At 35.9% G+C, this 8,745-nt stretch overlaps 1 pseudogene; it reads right to left on the minus strand.

Moving 5' to 3' along the window:
- Positions 1-3,089: 3,089 nt before the first annotated feature.
- Positions 3,090-8,745, minus strand: LOC110787604 (uncharacterized; annotated as a pseudogene).

Genomic DNA, 8,745 nt, shown 5'->3' on the forward strand with positions numbered 1-8,745 from the left:
ATGATAGTAAGTGACCTGAAGTTCACCAAAATGATAGTAGGTGACTTGAAGATCACCAATAAGTTTACAAGTATTTTGTGATTGATTTAAGTATCATAAATAAGCATCATAAACCTCTTGATCGGGGCAATCATACGTCAGCACGAAAAGGGAAAATATGAAGAAAACAACTGCATATTATATCTACTCCCCATAATCAATGTTAATCTCCAGAAGAGAACAAAAGTGTGTAATATTTATCAAAATACACGTTGAAAAGTGTATTATTTAGTTGGTGAAATTTTTTTATGCCCCATAACATATTGAAAATATTTTCCCAACTTAGGGGGAGACGAGCAAGAATAAGTTGGCAAAATTGAAAGATAATAAATTGATCCCCATATGAGTAAGTGTACATGCCAGCTTTATGTCCTCGAAGTATGTTTGGACATAAATATCTATGACTTGATTGTGTTAAATTGTTACATGTTCAAAGGCATAAAGGTGTATGATAGTCATAGTGCTCGATGTTACATATAGTGTTGAGAAATATATATCTTGCCAATATTTATTTAAATCTCTACACCTGAAGTGTAGATTATATATACGGTTCCAACATAGTGATTATATGAAAATGATGGCAAGATAATGCAGTTGATGATATTTTTGAAAATAAAGAAAACACTATTAATTATATAGTGTATGAAATACCTTTGAAGTGGTATAGATATCTGAAAATAATAGATGGCCCATGAAAAAAAAAATGGTACCTATTGAATAAGTATTCAGATATCATTGATGAATAGCATGCAAAACATATGTTGATTAATTTTGATGATACAGGTAGATGATGGAACCGAAATATAATGCATATGCGAGAAATAATGGATTTTGAATAGGGGATCGTAGATCTATGTCTATTTCGATGTAGACATCATTATAATGATCAAATGAGCTCATGGACCCGAAGTCCAACAAGTTATGGATTTGGAATATCCACGCTGTACAGTGTTTTGCATTTGAGTCTTGCATTCATATACATGTGTAGTTAATAGGTAAATGCATCATTTATCTTACATTTAGTTTGTTTTATGTTTTTTCATGGTATGATTTTTATATTCAATTATAATTTCATATTACATGTTTCAAAACTATTATTATGTCGTATATGAATATGCATCCAAAGAATAGTAAGACAGATTTGCAACTTTATGAAGAAATTTATAAGTGGAGATTCTTACTCCATTGGCTTAATAGTTGTGAAAGAAGTATATATATAATGTTGATTTAATAGCATGTTATGAATCATGCAAATAAGAAGAGTTCCTGAAGAACTATATATGATGTTCTTAAACATCTAGCCCTTTAAGTTTTGCACATGAATATACAACATTGATAAGATATTATCAAAACTCTAAAAGAGTATTTTGAAATGTTGTCTCAACCAGTAGTTTGAGTACTTGAAATTTATGAAATACGCATATTAATTTATTCATGAAAGAATTATTGTATAACTATGAATCATCTTAAAATTTAAGATAAATGTATGTATTGTCCTTCCAATTGATATTATTTTATGGTCCAGAAGAACCATAAATAAGATTATTAGATATATTACACCTCCAAGTTGGACAATGATATTGTTATTTATCTTGTATTGCCATAAAAGTATATGACCAAAGAAAGTTTAATCATTATTGATCGAAAACTACCATTTATGACCTCTAGAAGAAGGTATATATGTTCAATATGTATGGATAAGTTTTGCAATATCATGTATAAGAAAATATATTCATCTCAGGTGAAGTTTTATTATATTATACATCGGGAAACTCGAAAACAAACGTATCGAATGAGATAGAGAAAAACACAAGATCTTGCAGGTAATATTTTCAAAGCTTTGGTGATAAAGATATTCACTTCATTTGTTCAAGTGGAGGATTGAAGATTCAAGTTAAACTATGGAGAATCGAGTTTCAAGGAACTCCATGATGCTGCATTTGAAGAGCTACTCAACAATATTGGATTGATTGCACTTAAAGATCTCAAATATTGTATTCATCAGGGGGAGAAATACGTGTTGCACTCTTTTTTCCTTAACCAAGGTTTTGTCCCACTGGGTTTTCCTGGTAAGGTTTTTAACGAGGCAACATCTCAAGCGTATTATGAAGAATGATGTACTCTTTTTCCTTCACTAGGTTTTTATCCCACAGGGTTTTCCTAGTAAGGTTTTAACGAGGCACAGTCTTCAATAATGGACATCCAAGGGGGAGTGTTATGAAATATTGGGTGGATGCCCATTATACCCCTAGTATATATTTCCGGAATATTCTAGATCTTAGGGTTTATTGTTCCCCAAGCGAACCCTATTCTATTATATGTATATATACCCCATTGTTCATGGAATAAGATACACAGTTGTTCTCTCCTAATTTCTCCTCTTTCATCTCTTTATTCACAACATTTCCCACTTTTTCATACACTTTTCCCACTTTTTTATACATCATTATTACATTTTCTTACACATTCTACATTTTTCCCACTTTTCAATCACCACCTCCACTTTTATTTATACTTTATCAATAAACAATTATCTACTTTTTCCTTTCCCCAAAAAAAAATATTCTCAATCATTACCTCTTACACACCATTCAATTTTATTAATTACCGTGTACATGTCCAAAGTGGACACGTATTTAGGAACGGAGGGAGTATCAATTTTTCAAGTACAGTCGGATGAATCAAGTGGATATCATCCTCACGGCTACAACAAATCGTTAAACCCTCTTTTTGAAAAGGGTTGTATATTCCAACGTTATATACGGGAGGCGTTCTACAGTGCAAGATTTATTAAACGACCGTAGTTTTGATGAAGGATACCTTATTTGATTCAATTTGTCATGTATTTGTTAGATCTATATTTCTCTTGTACGTGTTGTATGACTCTTATAATGAATTAATTTTCCTTTTTAAAAAAAAAAATTGTTTTCCTTATTTTATTTAATTTTATTACTTCGTATAATTATTATTTAGTTTACCGATTAGATTGCTTTCCTTATCGTTTAGTTTCCCCTCAATCTTTCTCCCTACTTTCATAACAATATACCAAATATACGACAGACTTGTATAAAACTAAACTAAATCACCAATATCTTGCATTCACATTTTGCTCTTACAATACTATACAATTACATGGAATCAAAAGCGTTCTAACACCGAGCCTTGTCTTTGTTATATTTGTATGATTTTGCAAAATATATAAAAAGAAGCAATTCTATGCAACTAAGACCAGCAAGCAGCCAATAAAAGTAATCTAAGTGTGAGCGATTTAAGTTATCTGAAATCCAACTATTTCCCCTTCTTCTTGTTGCTTTATTGATGAATGATATAAGAAAGCTGCTTAAAAAGTCTCCTAATCCATGTATACTTGCATATAGTGCCAATCCAACACTACTGATTTCATTCGGAACTTGATCATAGAAAAATTCTTGCAGGCCAGTCATAGTACAAAAATCTGTCATTCCGAATAACACATACTGTGGAACCAGCCACCAGAAACTCATTGGCACTGTTGCATCAGGGGAGTCGATCATCCCATGTCGCGATGCAGTCTTAAGTCTTTTATTCTCTATCACAGCGCTAACTACCATCGTAATAATTGATAAGAACAACCCAATTCCAACTCTCTGAAGCATTGTTATTCCAGCAGGCTTTCCGGTCAATTTTCTGGCGGCTGGCACAATCATATAATCATAAATAGGGACTAATATAAGAATAGTGATGTCCATAACACATTGTAAGGATGCTGCTGGTATTGTAAACTTGGACCCTATTTTTCTATCTAATGTAACACCTTGTTTGATAACCAAAGTCCCGTGTTGGGCGTAGACAATTGCAAAGATGAAAGTTATTGCCCATATGGGAAACAACCTAAGTATTGCCTTTGCCTCTTCAACCTCACTCTCACTGCAAGCTTTTCCGCCATTCCCTTCCTCGTTAGGTGCTCCAATTAAAGCTTTATCGAGGAACCTCAACTGTCGAGGTTGAGGTTGGGGTTCTCGTGCTTCTTCTTCATCACCAGCAACAGGAACAGGAAGTGTAGCATTCCAATTCCTAGCTGCTCTGACAAACACTCTTCCAATACTCCTGAATGGACTTTCTCCTTCAACTTTCAGAGTGTAGCGATAAGACATACTACCGAGCAAGAATATGATCAAGGCAGTTACCATGACACCGCATGGAATTCCAAATCCGAGACCCCAGCTGATATTATCCTGAACATAGCTTAACAATCCAAGACCTAACAAAGCACCTACAGAAATACCAAAACTCCACCAGTTAAAGAAAGAACTTTTGGCTTTGCATTCCATAGGGTGATTTCCATCAAACTGATCAGCACCAAAAGCCTGTATACAAGGCCTGTGACCGCCTCTACCAACATCTGCCAGATAAAGGGCAACAAAGAATACTACTTTCTGCAAACTCCCCTTATTGGTAAGCCAAGGTAACGCTGCTGATATAGTTAGCAAGCCTAACCCCTGGTAAGCCAACAATAGTAAATATAATTACCATATTATCCCATATATATGCAAATGAACAAAAAAAAATGTAAAGATTATGGTAATGAGTGTAGAAGCTAATTAAGTGATACTAACCAAGATATAAATTACAGAAGAAGCAACAATGGTGTAATACTTGCCCACATAAGTATCAGCAATAGCAGCCCCTAAGATGGGAAGCATACAACCCACCCCTTTCCAAGCATTGATATTAGCAGCTGCCGCTGCCGTCGACTGCCCCAAGTTCTCCGTCAAAAAACTTATCAAGTTTCCCGATATCCCATAAAATACAATGCTCTCCGCCACCTCAACACCTTTTTGAGACAAAAATATATACCAGTTGATATTGTTCTTCCGAAAACCAAAACGAAGTACTACTTTAGCAGTTATAGACATAAAATCAACTTACATATGAGGAAAGAAGATGATGTCCACCGTCCATACTTGGACCGGACAGCCGGACGACCCTTGTAGTCGATTGTGCCACTTACGGTGTCGTGTTCTTGATCTTCCATGAGAAGTGAGTGTCGTCTCTGTCTGTAAAAATTAAAAAAAAATGTAGAAAATGCTCTTTCTTGTGAACTTGACAAAAAAAAATTGACGTTAAAATTAGGTAGTCATTTCTCATGCACAACTTCCATATGGCCATCCGCAACATAGGGAGATCAGAGTGTACAAAAACTCCACTGTAATAATTCACTCTCAAACGAGTTAGATTTAACTTTTACTAAATATAGTATCACTTGAACTATTCAACCAAAAGTAGCTGCCAAATATGAGCTTTAATAGGAAATTACTTTGCCATTAGGAAATGAAGCTAACAAAAGGGAAAAGGTTCATCAATATTATCATAGACGAGCTTTGTTTTTGTTGTAAATGTATGACTTTGCAAAATACACGAAAAGGGCTAATCCTATGGCACTAAGACCAGCAAGCAGCCAATAGAAGTAATCAAGGTGTGCACGATTCAAGTTGTCCGAAAACCAACTCTCTTCCCTGCCTCTGCTGGTTGCTTTGTTGATCAACGAAACAAGAAAGCTACTTAAAAGGCCTCCTATGCCAAATATACTCAGATACAGCGATAACCCCACACTACGCAATTCGTCAGGGACCTGGTCATAGAAAAACTCTTGCAGACCAACCATAGTAAACGCCTCTGAAATTCCAAACAAGGCATATTGTGGAAGAAGCCACCAAATACTCATTGGGACCATTCCAATTCTTTGAAGCATTGATATCCCAGCAGGCTTTCATGTTAACTTTCTGGCCATTGGCACAAGAACACGGTCATATATCGGGAGAAACACAATAATGCAAATGCCAGTAAAAGACTGCAATGCGGCAGCTGGTATAGCAAAATTAGACGTGATTGATCTATCCAATGTTATGCCTTGTTTGGTGAAGAAAGTTGCAGGTTGTGCAAAGACAATTGCAAAGACCAATGTTGTTGCCCATACAGGAAACAATCTAAGTACTGCCTTTGCTTCTTCAACCTCACTCTTGCTGCAAGCTCTTACACCTCCCTTTACAATTAAAGCTTTGTTCAGAAATCTGTACTGTTGAGATCCATCACAGAAATCTATTTCTTCATTATCAGCCTCTTCTCTTTCACCAACCACAGGAAGTGTAGCGTTCCTGTTCCTTGCTGCTGCAGCAAATACTCTTCCAACCCTCTTGAATGGACTTTCACCTTCACTTTTGATAGTGTAGCGATATGTCATAGTCCCGACCCAAAATATGACCAAAGCAATAAACATGATAATGCAAGGTATTCCAAACCCAAGGCCCCAACTAAGGTTGTCCTGAACATAGCTCAAGACTGCGATACCTAGCAACGCACCCATACAAAGACCAAAATACCACCAGTTAAAGAAAGAGCTTTTGGCTTTGCTCTCTGTGGGATCTTTTCCATCAAACTGATCAGCACCAAAAGCCTGAACGCAAGGCTTATGCCCACCTTGCCCAACAGCCACTAGATAGAGGGAAACAAAGAACACTATTACCTGCAAATGAGGGGAACATCCAGGAGTACTCTTGTTGCTTGTTTTTTGGTTGACACAACTAAGAGATGGCAGCATTGCTGATAAAGTCATTAAGCCCAGCCCCTGGTAAGCCGTCCAGATGAGATGAATATTGAATAGGAAATTAATATTGTAGCATACTAAGTGATCAAAACCTGATTTCCTAGCGCATTTATACCAATTCACGCACTCCATCACCAAAAAAAAAAAAATGTGATTACATCTTGGAATAAGAAGAATGATTTTTACAGAACTGAGAATAGCGCCAGCAACCAAGTTCCACTTCCAAAATAAAGCACTCCATCACAAAAAAAAATTAAAAATATTAAGTACTGATTACATCTTGGAATAAGAAGAATGGATTTTACAGAACTGGGAATAGTACCAGCAACCAGGTTCCACTTCCACATAAACGCACTCCATGACACACACACACACACACACAAAAAGTGATTATATCTTGGATAAGAAGAATGAATTTTGCAGAACTGAGAATAGCACCAGCAACCTGGTTTCACTTCCACATAAACACACTCCACTTTTCTCAAACAGGTAAATGCCTTCACCTGACACTCCTAAGGCAGAAACACTGCAAGTCTGCAACAAACTAGGTATATTTGAAGAACTCCATAGTTGTAGTGGTATACTGGTAATACCTTGTGGTGTTGCCTTAAACGCTGTCAACAAAGTGTCCTTTTCCATGTATGGATATCATTGGCAGGGAGATACAAATGCAGTCCGTGGACTGTGGACCGTGGTGCACATAGAGCATGGTGCACCAAAAGAACATATGTGCATAAGCAAAAGAACATGACACTACGGCAAAAGAACATGCGATATAATATTTCACTTTTTTGTTATAAAAATAATATATTATTTTACTATTTATTAAAAACTTAAAAAAAAAATACTCACGTTCTTGTCTCGTAATCAGATGTTCTTTCAATTATATACTAGTTTTCTTAAGGTGCACCATGCTCTATGTGCACCATGGTCCACCTTCTAAATTGCGGATAATTTAGTTCAAAATCTAGATATATAAGTCAATGGTTTTGCAAGTCACTAATCACTACGGATTATTCCTTAACATAGAGTAGTCTAACAGATGAGATTCATGTGAATGATATGATGTGATTCAATATTTTACCATTTCAATTTCTCATCAATAATCAATCATACATCAATAAATTCAACTTCTGATGAAGAGTTGCAAATGCAATCACTTTACATTCCTGTTTCTCAAATCCACCAACATCAATTCCTATTTCCCCCCTACATTTGAAATTTTGAACAACCAAACAAACACAATCCACAAATTCCTAAAATTTTTGTTTTGTTTCACATATACCCGCAAAAAGTTCAATAACACAGTGGACATCAACTCATTTAGTTGGCTAAAAACTTGGGGATAGTGCCAAGATATAAGATCGAATCTCGTCTAAATCACTGTCTTTGCAACTTATTTTTTGCACCCAACAAAAAGTATCTAACATAAGAGAGAAAGTGGAGTGAAATTAAGTGATACTAACCAAGATGTAAATGAGGGAAGAAGCAATAATGGTGTAATACTTTCCTAGAAAAGAGTCAGCAATAACAGCTCCCAAGATAGGAAGTAAACAAGCCACCCCACTCCAAGCATTGATATTCGAAGCGGCCATTGCTGTTGACTGCCCCAACTTCCCCGTTAAATAACTTATCAAGTTCCCTGATATTCCATAATATGCAATTCTCTCTGCTATCTCCACCCCTTTGAAAATAAAATTTAATTAATTTCGGATAAAAATGACAATAAAATTGGGTGATTGTTCTGAATAAAACTAGTAAGTTAATTCAACTTACAAATGATAAAAGAAGCGGATATCCACCGTCCATGCTTGGATCTTACGGCGCCGGGGACAGTGTCTTGTTGGTATTGTTGCGGTTGCTCCGCCATTAAAAGCGGTGTATAAGGAAGAGGGTCAAACTCAGCTGAAGCAGAGTTTACGACGGTGGTGGAATTAAATTTAGTGTCACAGGTTGCCATTTATATTACTCCGTATTTAGGCACCACCTTTGCCAAACTGGCAGCCCCCAAAATTAGCATGTTGTTCATGCATTTAATGCAGAAAGAATCATATGCAACATGTGTCACTGTGAGTGACTGGTGTGAGTGTTTGTGATAAGGAAAGAGATAAAGTTTGACTTTT

The sequence above is a fragment of the Spinacia oleracea genome, chromosome 2 (genome assembly GCF_020520425.1).
Source record: "Spinacia oleracea cultivar Varoflay chromosome 2, BTI_SOV_V1, whole genome shotgun sequence".
Lineage (NCBI taxonomy): Eukaryota > Viridiplantae > Streptophyta > Magnoliopsida > Caryophyllales > Amaranthaceae > Spinacia > Spinacia oleracea.